We start from the raw sequence: 12,782 nt of genomic DNA, 5'->3' as shown, positions 1-12,782 counted from the left end.
GGATACAGACAGACAGACACACTCATGTCACCCAACACACGTTTATTTACACTATTATTTACAATTATTGTGCCACAAACCCCAATCTTCCCCAAAGTCCAGGCCAACCACTCTGCCTCTTCGGACCACCTCCTTCTCTTGTTCTAGCATCTTGTCCTACTTCCACCCGACTCCAGCCTCGACTGAAAGGAGGCGGCCCCTTTTATCTGTACCCGGATGTGTTCCAGGTGTGCACCGGCAATCCCACGAACACGCCCCAGTGTGGTGGAAATGCCGGATGTCCTCCCGGAAGCACTCCGGGTGTTCCCTCTCTTCTTTCCCCCCAGCACTTCCTGGTGTGGCGGAAGTACTAGGGTCCAGGGTCCTTCAGGCAGGGGGATGCCCTCTGGCGGTGACCACGGGCCCCTACAGGGTTGGGCTTCCAAGCCTTTTACCCGTGGCCCCCAATACAGCCAGGGCGGATGCCCCTTCATGTTCTGGAGGAGGAATGTGCCCTCCTCCTGTCTTCCTGGGCGTCCCGGCCGGGCATGAGCCCCATCCAGGTGCCACAATAGATAGCAAGATAGATGATTGTGAAAGGCACTATATAATACATAGATAGATGAATGTGAAGGGCACTATATACTGTATTAGATGAATAGTTTGATCTCACTGATTGTTGAGTTTGTTATTGTTATTGTTCATTGGTCTCCAGTTCATCTCTGCCAGCAAGAAAAGTTCCAGTAGGAGATTTTACTGCAGGTGGAAGGTTGGCATGAATCTTTTGCAGCAGCTGATTAGCCTCCCTCAAAGAGTGTAGTCTCAACACATCCACCATCTTCTCTGTGCTGTGCCAGCAGCGCTTTTGCATATCTATTAGATGGTGGACCTGAGTTTTTCCAGACTTGATTAGTAATCTTTGGACTCTGACAGATTGTGTAAAGAAAGAATGAAAAGATAGATAGATAGATAGATAGATAGATAGATAGATAGATAGATAGATAGATAGATAGATAGATAGATAGATAGATAGATACTTTATTAATCCCCAAGGGGAAATTCACATACTCCAGCAGCAGCATACTGATAAGAAACAATATTAATTAAAGAGTGATAAAAACACAGTGCAAGTTAAAAAATTGAAGGTGGAGAGTGCAAGGGAGGTATAACAGACAATAACTTTGTATAATGTTAACTTTTACCCCCCCCGGTGGAATTGAAGAGTCGCATAGTGTGGTGGAGGAACGATCTCCTCAGTCTGTCAGTGGAGCAGGACGGTGACAGCAGTCTGTCGCTGAAGCTGCTCCTCTGTCTGGAGATGATACTGTTTAGTGGATGCAGTGGATTCTCCATAATTGATAGGAGCCTGCTGAGCGCCCGTCGCTCTGCCACAGATGTTTGTCCAGATGTGAGGCGTCATTCTTCTTAATGCTGCCTCCCCAGCACACCACCGCGTAGAAGAGGGCGCTCGCCACAACCGTCTGATAGAACATCTGCAGCATTTTATTGCAGATGTTGAAGGATGCCAGCCTTCTAAGGAAGTATAACCGGCTCTGTCCTTTCTTACACAGAGAATCAGTATTGGCAGTCCAGTCTAATTTATCCTCCAGCTGCACTCCCAGGTATTTATAGGTCTGCACCCTCTGCACACAGTCACCTCTGATGATCACGGGGTCCATGAGGGGTCTGGGCCTCCTAAAATCCACCACCAGCCCCTTGGTTTTGCTGGTGTTCAGGTGTAGGTGGTTTGAGTCGCACCATTTAACAAAGTCCTTGATGAGGTTCCTATACTCCTCCTCCTGCCCACTCCTGATGCAGCTCACGATAGCAGTGTCATCAGTGAACTTTTGCACATGGCAGGACTCTGAGTTGTATTGGAAGTCCGATGTATATAGGCTGAACAGGACCGGAGAAAGTACAGTCCCCTGTGGCGCTCCTGTGTTGCTGACCACAATGTCAGACCTGCAGTTCCCGAGATGAACATACTGAGGTCTGTCTGTAAGATATTCCACGATCCATGGCACCAGGTATGAATCTACTCCCATCTCTGTCAGCTTGTCCCTAAGGAGCAGAGGTTGGATGGTGTTGAAGGTGCTAGAGAAGTCTAGAAACATAATTCTTACAGCACCACTGCCTCTGTCTAAGTGTCTATGAATCGCAGACTTCAAGCAGTCATTGCATGCCAGGGATACGTGACAAAGAACTAAATACAATAACAGCCTGCCATTGCTGTGTCACAAATATTATGGTGCCCTGAAATAGGGGGACCACGTAGAAAAAGTGTTGTGTGACCAAAATGTATGCAAATAACTGTGGAGCAGAAGGGTAGATTAAGGAAAAGTGTCTTTGTCCAACACATTATAGAGGACACTGTAAATAATCCATCCATTATCCAACCCGCTATATCCTAACTACAGAGTCACGGGGGTCTGCTGGAGCCGATCCCAGCCAACACAGGGCACAAGGCAGGAAACAAACCCCGGGCAGGGTGCCAGCCCACCACAGACTGTAAATAATAATAATGATAATAATAATAAAAAAATGAAAATACCAAAAATAGTAGATAAGAATGAATCAATACATACTTACAAAACACAAGTATATAAGTAATAGAAGAAGCAGAATCCTAATATATTGATTTGTTTTTAAGTCTCTAATAAGTCTGATACTCTGGCCGGGGTAGACAAAAAAAAAAATCATCAGGGGCACAATGCTGCAGAAATGATTCCGTTATTTAATGATTCAGTTACTCAACAAGCCACCCAGTTTATTAATATGGGATTAATCATCTACTTGTACAAAGAAGTGGCATTCATGGTCCCAACCCAGAAAGGAGTTACCACAATTATGAAATCCAATCCTACGCAAAGTAAGAGCAAATTTGCGAGTCATGAGAGCAAACAAACTGACAAGAGAGGGTAGTGGAGATGACAGATGGGACGGTGTGGACCACCAGGGGGGCGTAGTGCTCCCCAAACCCCGACACAGACGGGCTGAGACACCAGATCAATACATCCATCCATCCATCCATTATCCAACCAGCTCTATCCTAACTACAGGGTCACGGGGGTCTTCTGGAGCCAATCCCAGCCAACACAGGGCAGGAAACAAATCCTGGGCAGGGCGCCAACACACCGCAGGACACACACACACAAACACCAAGCACACACTAGGGACAATTTAGAATCGCCAATGCACCTAACCTGCATGTCTTTGGACTCTGGGAGGAAACTGGAGCACCGGAGGAAACCCATGCAGACATGCAAACTCCACAACAAGCGAACCCGGGTCTCCTAACTAACTGCGAGTGCCACCCAGATCAATACAGCACACGTTTTATTCGAGTGGGGAAGCATTTTCTGTTGCTCCCCACTTCACAGCACGGTACAGAAAGCACCCGACACGACACAATCTTCTAATATAATAGAATGTCCGTTTGTCAGTCCAGGATTTTAAATCACCTGTAGCTCCCAAACCGTTTGACCTATTGCCCTGAAATTTGGTACACATATACTATGTGACGTCTACTATCCACTTTCGGTGTGATGATTTTTATTTTATTTTATTTTAGAATCAACTCTCGGCAGCAGGGTGGCCATGTGGCGTATGTGTCCGGGCGCCGTTCTCATCCCTACCACCATCGCTGTCACTTCTTCTACCTCTTCATATCTTAAATCATTCTTGAGGCAGATTGAAGACTTAAGTGCCAGCTTAAGTGAAGAATTAAAGAAAACGTACTAAGTAATTGCAACACAAACACGGACTTAATCAGTTTTAATGAGAAAAGATGCAGACGAAAGAAGAGAAGAAGCAGGCCGCTAGGGTGGAGATAAGAAGATCTGCTCAGGAAACAGCAAGCGCATCAACCTCTGAGCAAATGAATGCTAAACGTACAGAGAAAGAGAATGAAAAATAGGAATGACCGAGTCAAGTGGATTACTGGTATAATATACTGTATATAATACAGCACTTCTTGCTTTTCTCTCTTTCTCTTCTTAGCCTTCACTCCTCCTCCTCAGTTTTGTCCTCCACCTCCCAACTCTGCCTCGTCCCTGTGAGGCTGGCAAGTCCTCTTACTACTGGCCTGCTTCTGCTCTTCCACCCAACGTGGTCTGCCAGCACTTCCGGGTTTGGCGGAAACCTCATGTCACATGGCTCTTCGACTTCCACAGCACCCCCTGATGGCACTCACGGCACCCAGCAGGGCTGAGATATAGAACTCCAAGTCCCACACTGCACCACTGCAATCCAGAAAAGCTGCCATCTAGCGTTTTTGGGGGAGGCAGTGTCCTAACACAGCCACTTTCCCCCGTCCTTCCATTTCTTGGGCGTCCCGGTCGTCTCTTACAACAGCCAGTAATGACCAAAAGGGACAACATTTGAACAATTCGCTAATGTTAGCTGTCTTACCTTAACCCGTTACACAAATATGTCTGGGCAACTCCAGCCAGTTCAGCAAGTTTAGAAATATGAAGGTGGATTTTGGGTCACCCATTATGACACTTTTGTGGGGAGAATTTGGGCCATGTTGTCATGATAGAGGTGGTGTTTTACTGTGATTGATTCAAGGAACACTCCTATACATCGATGATGACGGTAAGCCGCTAGTCGGATGCGATTCCAGCTCCTAGTATATCCCTTTCTTCTAATCAAGTTCAACCAACCTTAAACAGCACCGTTACAGAGTCGGGATTGAAAGCTGCTTCCTTGTAGGGGCCGCTGCACTGGGAACAAATTACTCTTCTTACAGAAAAACCCTAAAGAATGCGCCTAAAATACCTACGGAGCATTTAGCTGTGGATCAGCGCATTTCCTTCTGGCATCCGGCTTACAAGATGCAAGTCTATGGACGAGAATTTTCATTTGCTTGTAGCTTTGTGGTTATCAGCCTAGCAGGAGAGACGCTGGGGTATTCAAGGGATGATTTCGGCAAACGCATGGTGAACACTTCATGTGGTAATAAGTTCAGCACCACAAAGCTTCACTAGATTAAAACTTCAGGATGTTTAGATGATGACATAGTATACGTACTGTATGAGAGGTTGACTTCTTCCATTTTTGTTCTGTCTTCTCTTAACTTTTTCATTCATTTATGAAAGCGGAACAAAAGCAGCTGATCTTCATTCTCTGAGACAGAAGTAATTCAATAAAGCAACCAGCCATCGCTCTTAGTCACTGTTCAATCATGCAGAAATTTCCAGGAAATGGCTTCCAAAGTAAACATTGACAGGCCTCATAATAACTATTCACTAAAAGTAGGTCCCATCTCAGGCCTGTGCACTCGCGTCTTCTTATTTCACAGGCGACGTCTTTCCATTATCCCCGTCGTGACCAGAGCACACCTCTTGCAGATGTTATTAGTTCGGTGTTATAACGCTGCCATTTGTGTTTTCCCTCAGAATAACTGGAAGCCTTTTAGCTACAAGTGACTTATTATTGACTTATCAACATGGGGAGACGTTCTGTGACACAAAGCAATTCACAGGCTTTACAAAGCGGTTAACGCCACCAAGAGAAAGCGCACGTGAAATACACGACTGGAGAATGGAGAGAAGAGGAATTAACGAGTCCCACTATTAAAGTGCATGTTAGAAATGAATCATTATTACGATAAATAGGAAGTCATTCACAGAGAAAAAAATGGAATGTAAAGAGTGAAGATTTCAGAGGTTTGTAGCCGTATACTAATTAGGGCTCTCCGTAATGAGATCTTCGTGAGCTAAGCATCGTCTGGCTTAATACCCTCGCTGGGATCTTGTGTTTTTCTGTAGTTGTCAGTTAAGTTAATTTTAACCAATTTAAATTAAGTGTCCCTGTAATTTTTTGCCCTAAGTTATTAGATAGATAGATAGATAGATAGATAGATAGATAGATAGATAGATAGATAGATAGATAGATAGATAGATAGATAGATAGATAAAGTATTCACAGCGCATCACTTTCTCCACATTTTGTTATGTTACAGCCTTATTCCAAAATGGATTAAATTCATTTTTTTCCTCAGAATTCTGCACACAACACCCCATAATAACAACGTGAAAAAAGTTTACTTCAGGTTTTTGCAAATTTATTAAAAATAAAAAAACTGAGAAAGCACATGTACATAAGTATTCACAGCCTTTGCTCAATACTTTGTCGATGCACCTTTGGTAGCAATTCCAGCCTCAAGTCTTTTTGAATATGATGCCACAAGCTTGGCACACCTATCCTTGGCCAGTTTCGCCCATTCCTCTTTGCAGCACCTCTCAAGCTCCATCAGGTTGGATGGGAAGCGTCGGTGCACAGCCATTTTGAGATCTCTCCAGAGATGTTCACAGCCTTTGCCGTGAAGCTCAAAATTGAGCTCAGGTGCATCCTGTTTCCCCTGATCATCCTTGAGATGTTTCTGCAGCTTCATTGGAGTCCACCTGTGGTAAATTCAGTTGACTGGACAGGATTTGGAAAGGCACACACCTGTCTATAGAAGGTCCCACAGTTAACAGTTCATGTCAGAGCACAAACCAAGCATGAAGTCAAAGGAATTGTCTGTAGACTTCCGAGACAGGATTGTCTCGAGGCACAAATCTGGGGAAGGTTACAGAAAAATGTCTGCTGCTTTGAAGGTCCCAATGAGCACAGTGGCCTCCATCATCCATAAGTGGAAGAAGTTCGAAACCACCAGGACTCTTCCTAGAGCTGGCCGGCCATCTAAACTGAGCGATCGGGGGAGAAGGGCCTTAGTCAGGGACGTGATAAAGAACCCAATGGTCACTCTGTCAGAGCTCCAGAGGTCCTCTGTGGAGAGAGGAGAACCTTCCAGAAGGACAAGCATCTCTGCAGCAATCCACCAATCAGGCCTGTATGGTAGAGTGGCCAGACGGAAGCCACTCCTTAGTAAAAGGCACATGGCAGCCCGCCTGGAGTTTGCCAAAAGGCACCTGAAGGACTCTCAGACCATGTGAAAGAAAATTCTCTGGTCTGATGAGACAAAGATTGAACTCTTAGGTGTGAATGCCAGGTGTCACGTTTGGAGGAAACCAGGCACCGCTCATCACCAGGCCAATACCATCCCTACAGTGAAGCATGGTGGTGTCAGCATCATGCTGTGGGGATGTTTTTCAGCGGCAGGGACTGGGAGACTAGTCAGGATAAAGGGAAAGATGACTGCAGCAATGTAGAGAGACATCCTGGATGAAAACCTGCTCCAGAGCGCTCTTGACCTCAGACTGGGACGACGGTTCATCTTTCAGCAGGACAACAACCCTAAGCACACAGCCATGATATCAAAGGAGTGGCTTCAGGACAACTCTGTGAATGTCCTTGAGTGGCCCAGCCAGAGCCCGGACTTGAATCCGATTGAACATCTCTGGAGAGATCTTAAAATGGCTGTGCACAGACGCTTCCCATCTATCCTGATGGAGCTTGAGAGGTGCTGCAAAGAGGAATGGGCGAAACTGGCCAAGGATAGGTGTGCCAAGCTTGTGGCATCATATTCAAAAAGACTTGAGGCTGTAATTGCTGCCAAAGGTGCATCAACAAAGTATTGAGCAAAGGCTGTGAATACTTATGTACATGGGATTTCTCAGTTTTTTTATTTTTAATAAATTTGCAAAAATCTCAAGTAAACTTTTTTCATGTTGTCATTATGGGGTGTTGTGTGTAGAATTCTGAGGGAAAAAATGAATTTAATCCATTTTGGAATAAGGCTGTAACATAACAAAATGTGGAAAAAGTGATGCGCTGTGAATACTTTCTGGATGCACTGTAATAGATAGATAGATAAATACTTTATTAAATTCACATACTCCAGCAGCAGCATACTGATACAAAAACAATATTAAATTAAAGAGTGATAAAAATGAAGGTATAACAGACAATAACTTTGTATAATGTTAACGTTTACCCCCCCCCCCGGGTGGAATTGAAGAGTCGCATAGTGTGGGGGAGGAACAATCTCCTCAGTCTGTCAGTGGAGCAGGACGGTGACAGCAGTCTGTCCCTGAAGCTGCTCCTCTGTCTGGAGATGATACTATTTAGTGGATGCAGTGGATTCTCCATAATTGACAGGAGCCTGCTCAGCGCCCATCGCTCTGCCACGGATGTCAAACTGTCCAGCTCCATGCCAACAATAGAGCCTGCCTTCCTCACCAGTTTGTCCAGGCGTGAGGTGTCTTTCCTCTTAATGCTGCCTCCCCAGCACACCACCGCGTAGAAGAGAACGCTCACCACAACCGTCTGATAGAACATCTGCAGCATCTTATTGCAGATGTTGAAGGACGCCAGTCTTATTATATTGCACTTATTATAGTGCACTTAAGGTATTAACTATGCACCAAACGGTTAATTGTCATTATGCACAGCTGAAAGCCGAGTCTTTGATCGCACCTTACTTCACGTGTCACTAATTAGAGCACATCTACGAGGGATGCTCAGAAAGTTTCCGCACTTTTCTATTTTCGTTGGAAATGGTGAAGGCGGGAGGAGCCGTAATTGGTCGTGTCTGAGAGTGTCATGTGACTGGGAAAAATTGCATCGCAAAAGGAAGGTGACGATTGTAGAAAAGTGAAGTCATTTGTTTTGGAAATTCTTAATAAATAGAGTGTAGCAGTAGAGGTTCTGATCCACCTCTTGAACCCTCAGGTACCACGCCAAACACCAGGTAAAAGTCCAAGACTCTTTTATTTTCTTATTACACAGTGCACCAAGCACCCTCCACTCCACACTACTCATATAACCCAATAATACAGCACAATAAACAATCCTCCTCGCCCAGACACTTCGCCACCCTACCTCCCAGCTCAGCTCAGTGTCTGGGCTTTCCCAGAGTCCTTTTATACCCCCTGACCCGGAGGTGTTCCTGCCCAACAGTCCACAAGTCCTTATTACTTCAGGGTAAAAGTCCTTTTCTTCAATCTGGAAGTACGTCATCTCTCCTGTTCACATGACCAGGACATACTTCCAGGTTATAGGGCACATACGAGTCCACGAGCCTCCCTACAGCGACTCCCGGTGGTCCCCAAGGTATCCAGCAGGGCTGTGTGTAGAAACTACTAAGTCCATGAGGCCCTGCTGGAATTCGGGGCCCGTCCATGCTGTCGGGAGAGCTCCTCCTGGCGGCCTGGGGGTGAGGGCCGGAATATGAAGCCGGCCATCCATCACAAGAGTTAAACAAAAAATGGGCGGAAACGTTTTGAACACCCCTGTAGGCGACTGAAGTGTAGACGTTCAGCTGTAAGTTAAAGGGTTTACCAGAAATATCATATGAGCCATTTAGGAATGGCAGCCATTTTTACGCAGGGTCCCCCCCATTTTCAGGGGCTCACTGGTATCCGGACATTTGGTTGACAAGATGTCCCATAGCCTGGTGTGAGCAGGGCCCTCATTATTTCATTACGTATTAAGCAGGTAGATGCTCTGGAGTGTGGAATTTCCATTTGGAAGACGTCGCTGTGAATTCTCAATATGAGGTCCAAAGAGCCGTTCATGTATGTAAAAACAGGCCATCGTTAAGCGGAGAAAACAAAATAAAACCCTTCAGAGAGAAGCAGAAACACCAGGAGTGGTCAAATCAACCGTTTGGTACAAAGAAGGAACACACTGATGAACTCGGCAACACCAGAAGGCCCGGAAAACCACAAAAGACAACGGTGCAGGTTGATGGCAGAATTCTATCCTTGGTAAAGAAGAAGCCCGTCACACCAAGACCACTCTCCGGCAGGTTGGCCTATCATTGTCAAAGTCTACAATCAACAGAAGACTTCAAAAAGGTTCCCCACAAAGTGCAAACCACTCATAAGCCTCAAGCACAGGAAGGGCAGATCAGACTTTGCCAGAAAACATTTTTTTAAAAGCCTGGATCAGTTGTCATTGGACAAATGAAATTCAGATCAATATGTACCAGAATTTTGGACAGAGCATAGAGAAGAGACAAAGCGTCTCATGATCTGATGAATACCACATCATCTGTGAAACATGGTGAAGGCCGTGTTATGGCCTGATCATGCATGGCTGCCAATGGAAGTCGGTCACTGGTGTTTATTGATGACCAGTAACGGCGCACTGCATGATAACGTGCAGTGAATACACTTGACTTGACCATTCCTAGTTTCTTTCTCTGTCTCTGTTTAGCGTTCGTTTGCTCAGAGGTTGATGCGCTTGCTGCTTCCTGAGCAGATCTTCTTTTCTCCACCCTAGCGGCCCGCTGCTTCTCTTCTTTCGTCGGCATCTTTTCACGTTAAAACTGATTAAGTCGGTGTTTGTGTTGTAATTACGTAGTACGTTTTTCCTAATTTTTCACTTAAGCTGGCACTTACAGTAAGTCTTCAATCTGCCTCAAGAATGATTAAAGATATGAAGAGTTAGGGGAAGTGACGGTGAAGGTGGTAGGGATGAGAAAGGAGTATGCATGCACCGCACAGCCACCCTGCTGCTCGCTGATTCTGCAATAAAATAAAATTAAAAAGAGGAATAACCTTGGAGGTCACTCATCGCCCTGAAAGCAGACAGTAGACGTCACGTAGTATATGTGTACCAAATTTCAGGTGTGATATTTGCCCGGACACCATCAGCCAGACACCGCATCTTTATAGACGACATGCTTTATTTTCTGCTCTTTTCTCCAACACAGCACTGTCCCGCACAACACACTGTGCCACTAGCCCCAGTCACCTTTCTCCTGGGCCTTTCACTCACTGTTCCTGGGCCTCCTTCTCTCTCTCTCCAGGAGCTTCGTCCTGCTCCTGCTCCCGACTCCAGCTCTCCGAGTGGATGGAGATGGCCCCTTTTATCTTTACCCGGATGAGCTCCAGGTGCTCCTGGTGTGGCGGAAGCGTCAGGAGAGCAACCGGAAGCACTCCGGGTGACCCTGGAAGGATCAACGTCCATTTGCGTGGCGGAAGTAAATAAGCCCCGGGCTCCATGAGGCTTGGGGCGCCCCCTGGTGGTGGATACGGGCCTCCACGGACTTGAGCCTCCCTGCTCCTCTTCCGTAGCCCTCTTCTGCTCCAGGGCAGTTGCCCCCTCGTGGCCTGGAGGACAAATATGTCACCACCTGGGGCCTCATGTATAACGGCGTGCGTAGAACTCACACTATAACATGGCGTAAGCACAAAAGCGGGAATGTGCGTACGCACAGAAAAATCCAGATGCAGGAATCTGTACGTACGCAAACTTTCACGTTCTTCCACTACATAAATCCCGATCAGCGTGAAAAGTAACGCACGTGCACGCACCTTCTGTCCCGCCCCAACTCCTCCCAGAATTACGCCTCTTTGAATATGCAAATCAATATAAATAGCCTTCTGTGAAAAGACAATGGGAAAAGCACGGGGGGAAATATAAGAATTTCAGCGAATACCAAGTGGAGGCAAAGGAAAAACGTACTATTTGTTGGTTTAAACAGTGGTATAATCAATAAAAGTAAGTTGATCGAGTGACAGAGTGTCGGAGAAACTCGGAAGCTCAAGTTCACAAAGTCGCACAGTGCCCGAAATAAAAAAGAAGTCACATATCAAAGTCGGCGTGAAAAGGCGAGTCGTAGCCCACCGTCTGAGTGTCATATGAAAGCTTATTAGGGTACAGACAAAAAAAATAGGCACACAGTGGGAAAAAAGCAGGAAATGTCAACTTTAATCTCGAAATTTCCACTTTAATCACGTAGTTTATTTTTCCATTAAAGTAGAACATCATAAACTTCATCTTAAAATCGTTTAATTTTCTAGTTTCTCAAATCCCATTGTAACTAAAGTAGCACTTTAAATGCTTTGTTCTGTATTCGATCTTCTTTGTTCTCTGTGTGTGAATCACTACCTGCTTCTTAAACGGGCTTTCTCTTTCTCCGACAGGACACATAATCCATTACATTCGTGATATTACAGCTCTCTGAATAATTAAAATACTGAGATGTATACGTGATATCTTTTTCATGATGAAAGGAATAAAAGCATGTTATTAAACACGGGAACACGGTGGTGCAGTGCTTGTTCATGTCTCACGCAAGAGGCTTGCTGCGCCATGCGCGACCTTCGATGAAATAATTTATCACAGCAGTACTGTCTCTTTCAAACGTACTAACCTCCAATTCCTGTCCTTACTTTTCTTTCTCCAAATACCCAATCGCCACACAATCAGCTCTGTAATAGACGTGAAGCCATCTGTAAGCTTAGAACGCCGATTCTTCAAATCTTTTAAGGAGCATTGAAATATCTTCGTAGTACATGTTTAATTATTCTATCCGTCTATCCTTCCAGTGTCACGTCAATGCAAGAATACAACGCAATGCAGGAACAATCCCTGAACTAGCTAGCGCTGCGGCACTGTGTCCTCACATGTTTAATTATTAACAGTACAGATTATTTAAATGAAGTTAAAGTTTTATCTGTATAATATAATCAACATATTTTGCTGCATTTCATCTCAAAAATGAATACCATCATCATATGTAAATACACACTTTATAAAGTGGCGCAGGTTGTGCAATATTATAAGTGTAGTGCAAGTTTACAGTGAGGTGATTGTACTTATAAGTACAAACAGTTCTACAAGGAGCACTTGATGGACTGATTGAGTGCGTTTAGAGTTCTTGGGATGAAACTTTTTCTAAACCGCGAAGTCCGTACAGGGAAGTCTCTGAAGCATTTTGCCGTGGCTCAGGCAGCGTCTGCTTCATGCTGTATACCGATATTTCTCTTTCCGATCAGCTGCTGCTGTGATTCCCCACTCAGATACAGTGATATAAATACTCCGAGTGGTGCAGTGAGAGTAATATGGAAAAAGATGATCTGCTGTGGCAACCCTTAATGGGAGCAGCTGAAAGAAGAAGAAGA

Source organism: Erpetoichthys calabaricus, chromosome 13 (assembly GCF_900747795.2).
Source record: "Erpetoichthys calabaricus chromosome 13, fErpCal1.3, whole genome shotgun sequence".
NCBI classification, from domain to species: Eukaryota; Metazoa; Chordata; class Cladistia; order Polypteriformes; family Polypteridae; genus Erpetoichthys; species Erpetoichthys calabaricus.
This window is presented reverse-complemented; position numbering follows the sequence as displayed.